We start from the raw sequence: 4,577 nt of genomic DNA, 5'->3' as shown, positions 1-4,577 counted from the left end.
GTGTCTAGTATAAGTTACTACTAAATAATACTGTTAAGTAAGGTACGTATATACTTTACCTTACGGTACGAAACGTAAGAAAGAAGAAAGTAAGTAATTAATTATATATATATATATATATATATATATATATATATATACGTCAAAAATATTTCAGTTTCACGTTTCCACTCTAGAGAAAAAGTTAATACATAAAGCTAGAACAAAAATAAAAAGTTCTTTGATTAGAACGAAAGAAAGTATATATTTACTCTTGAGATTCTCTTATGAGAATCGGTTTGTTAAAAAACACTTTCTTCTTCCAGGTTTCTAATTTACTTATAGAATTATTCTTTTGTATATATTCTTTTGTAATAATGTTTAAAACAATTAAAACAATCTATATTCATAAGAAATTGTTTGATTTTATAAAAAAAAAGGAACTAGCTGTAAAAATGTTTTCTTTTGTTTTATTTAGAGAACCATTTGAAATAAAAATAAAGTAATGTATATATCGCTTTGCAACAAGGAACATTGAGTCAGCAGACTCAACATCTAAAAATCTAATCGGATGATCTAGAAGAATACATACATTAATAACAGCAAAAGGCGCTCAACTGTTGAGTTTGTTGAACGCAGTCAATGATGATGATGCCTTGAAGATGAGTTCTCATAATTGGTTTCAAGAAAATTAATAAAAATTTTGCGCGCTGTAACAGGTTCGTGCATTTAGCGCGCTGTTCAAAAAGACAAAATTTGTATAATTCGTGTAGTCAATGTTCTGCTGCAACATAACGTGCTGTCAATGTGCTGTTTACATAATTTATTTCATGTGACTTTACGAATTTCAACACATGATGTCTCAGTGTAACATACAGTGGAACGTTTCAGAGCTTCACGACTCTGCAATGTACGGTTACCATGCTTTTCAAATGCTACCTGAATTTTGGATCCGATTAAATTTCAGTATTGCCAATTACAAGACTGAAAACATAAAAGGCTAAAACATAAGCGCTCTTTCGTACGTCCGCAGACAACTGGGTAAACTTTTGATTATGTATAGCATTTATCAATTTGTATAAGGAATTAGAATGAAATAAATATATTTGTTTTTTGTTACAAAAAAAACTATTTACAAAAATTAAAAAAAATTAGGATTTTATACAATTATTGAATTCACAACATATTTGATTAAGGAGATTCTTCATTTCTTTTTCTCTTGTTTTTTAAGCTCTGATGATAATGAAGAAGAATCGGTCGAAGAAGTTGTCATCGAACTAGATGACGAACTGCTAGAGCTCGTGGGTTCTTCCTTGATAATTAATGCACAATAACTGGCTTCGGATGGGATTTTAAATGTTCTCTCAAATCATCTGTTATCAAACCACTCAAGCCGATCGACGTAAAAAAGTTGATCGCGAAACGCGTGTTCTTTAAATCGTCTCTGAGAAATAGTCCTTTAAACACCTTTTGCAACGTTACATCTTTAACCTATTCAGCTTTGCCAGACCCATGCTCGGAGAGCTTTTAAAACAAGATCTTGATAAATATTCTGTTGGAACTCATGGTGTCTTCCTCGTTCAGTTTTATGCACGAAAGTACGCTCCACAATATGGAATCTGTAAATGCGCGAAGAATTTCGATATGTCCGCAACTTGTTCGTGTCGAGGCGGTGTATCATGTGATAAGAAAGTCTTTGAAAATCTGTTCGAACGGCGTTACATATATTTTATTAATGGCGCAAAACCGACCGAAGGCCGAAGAACTTCTCATACGTCCGCATTTCCGCGCAACAGTCCAAAAACATAGCTCGATCTTCTGCCCAGATTTCAGTTGCATTTTCATCAATTTATGCGCACACTCCTCGAAATCGAGCGAAGAGTGTATAATCAGATATATAGTCCGTCGAAGTGCGGTCAGATTTGTTTCTGTATTATTGAGGATCACTCCTTCTTTTCCTTCGGTCTGTTCTGTGCTGCTGTCGTTGTTCGAGCTTTCCTCTTCTCCATCTTCATCGCCTTCCGAATCACTGATGTCCGAGCCAAGAATTTACACAATTGCTTGCTACTTCTCTTCAGAGGCAAGATAGTCAGCGTCAAACTTGAACACGTTTAATATATCTTGCGCTTCCATCTCGTCGTCCAATCTTATCAAATGAGTGATTTGATGTTCCTCCTCCACGAGATCCAATTCTTCGGGTACAGCCTCATGATCCTTAAATCCTTCCTGATTTGAAACATAACTTCTATCTATTCTATCTATTCTAGACTAGACTCGCTCCAATTGTCCCTAGCAGTATGTTTTTCAACATTTCAAAGATAGCCTCTATATACCCCTTCACGATATACCCCTTTACGAAACCTCTGTCAGTTTCATACCACATTTCTTTAAAAATGCAATGGCTACTTCGACGGTTGGCGTCTCCAGCAATAGAGTCAAGATTTCCAAAGCGATAATCTCATAAGCCACACGCTGGTTAACCAAATGCGCTATAAAAGTTCCTGAAGAAATGCATAAAGATTTATCATTCCTTTTGAATCCATGTTTGAATTGCAGAACAAGCCGCTTCAGTACCAACTCACCTATATTAGGAACCTTAGAATTGATTATAGATGTCAGTGCAGCGTAAACTGGAGTGAATGTTAGAAACACAGCTTGTGCCTGAATAATAGACCGTGTCAACAGATCTCTACCTCGGACGATGTTCTCGCGTAGCAGCTCATGCGTTATGATCCCGATGTTGCTAGTGTTCACTTTATTGATGTATCCATGAATAGATTTCTTTAATGCTTCCCAGGCAATAAGCGTTGATAAGCGGCTCCTGACTTGTCAGTGATCTCCGCTTGAAGCATACGCAATTTGGCAGGTGGGATGTACGCGCCTCCTATCTTCGAAGTCAAAATATCTACCGTCCGCTTCTGCTTGGCATCTTCCGGATTCTCTCGCGCTTTATCCGGTTCTCCGTAATACCTGTTGCCGATCTCTTCCTGCGGCGAATTCCGCTTCTCGCCTGCTTTGCCATCGCTGTCTCTGAGATCTCCACGATCATCGTTGTATTTACGATCTCCGTGATCGTCGCGCTGAGAGTTCCGATGATCGCTATCGCGCTTGGAACTCTTGTGCTCGTCATTGCGTCTGGAACTCCTATGATCATTGTGGTGCCTGGAATTCCTGTGATCGCCGTTATGCTTTAATTCTTTGGAGTCATCATATTTGCGGTCTCTGTTTACGAACATTTCCTCGTTCTTGTCCTCGTCTCTTCGTGAATGTGATTTCTTCATCTTGAACTCGTGTAACTTCAAATTGTGTCCGCCGCGGATTTCCAATGGCCATGTACTCGCAATTAGGTTATTAGAGGTATGATGAAAAAATTCACTAGATCACTCAAAATCAACTCATAACTTAATTATCTGGCAGCTGTAAAAGACGTCGTAATAACAGCACGAGTCCTTATTAATCGCAAATTTCTTCAATCGCGAAAAAGTTATATACACGTGAGTACTCGACGCCCCGTCAGAAAAGAATGTTTTCAATTGTAGTTGACAATACTGAAATTTAATCGATCGATTAACCTGATCGGTTACATTGAAACTGACCAATCGCATTTGCTGTTCAACAGAATTGATCAATCACGATTGATACTTAATCGATCGATAGGTTAATCGGAATTGATGAGATCGGTCCTAAGGATGAATTTTAATTTCCATCAATATAGATTAACTTTAATCTTTGTTTAGTCTTCGTCTTTTTCTAGTTCTAAAAATTAGAAAAAGACGAAAAGTAAGTTGAAAAGATTAAAATTAACTACATTGGTGAAAATGGGCATTAATATGATCAGAAAATGTCTTCGATATCTTTGTTTGAACTCGTTTAAGTAAAAGTTATCTTTTGAAGGCTTGAGTAATGTTACGTATTAAAATAAACTTTTAATTTAACTACGTTCCAATCCAATCGCTGTGAACATTTTTTGTATAAGGAAAGATTTAGTACCAATTTCACGATGCGAAATAGGTCAGTATTTATAGTATTCGATTCTTACATTTAAGATTGTCTTAAATACAATCTTAAGATATTGTAAGTCAATCCGAGGATTAGTATCTTAAGACATTATATTTAAAATATTATATTTAAGACAGATTTAAAATAAAACTATATAACGTCTCATGTTTAGCGTTTCACAGTTGTAATTTCTTCCTTATGAATAATCCTAGACGGAGAAGACAGAGATTTAGAGAGAAACATTGTTCAACTGTAGAATCTCTCTAATAAAAGTTAAATCATAAGAGGCACCACTTCTGTTTGGTCAGATTTCGAATCATCATTTGCAGATACTTTCGATGGATAGTGAATCTGTGAATTGGTGCAAGTTTCATAGTGTAGAAGGCGCGAACGTGAAATCGGACTATCAACTATCAGACCTGTCAACCAAACAGTTGAATTGTGCTGTTTCCGGCTGATATCCTGCAATGGCGTCCTTTTGGTCTTATGTCTTAACTCTTAGAGGAACTCTATACACACACCCTATTATCCTTTTCACTATGATCGTAAAGTCTTAAGTCGTAGAAAATTGATCAATCATAGTCGATTATTCTTCTCAT

General features: G+C 36.2%; 1 pseudogene; it reads right to left on the bottom strand.

Annotated features, from left to right (window-relative positions):
* Nucleotides 1–1,183: 1,183 nt before the first annotated feature.
* Nucleotides 1,184–3,260, bottom strand: LOC105618501 (annotated as a pseudogene).
* Nucleotides 3,261–4,577: the final 1,317 nt, after the last annotated feature.

Source organism: Atta cephalotes (genome assembly GCF_000143395.1).
Source record: "Atta cephalotes unplaced genomic scaffold scaffold00001, whole genome shotgun sequence".
Lineage (NCBI taxonomy): Eukaryota > Metazoa > Arthropoda > Insecta > Hymenoptera > Formicidae > Atta > Atta cephalotes.
This window is presented reverse-complemented; position numbering and strand designations above follow the sequence as displayed.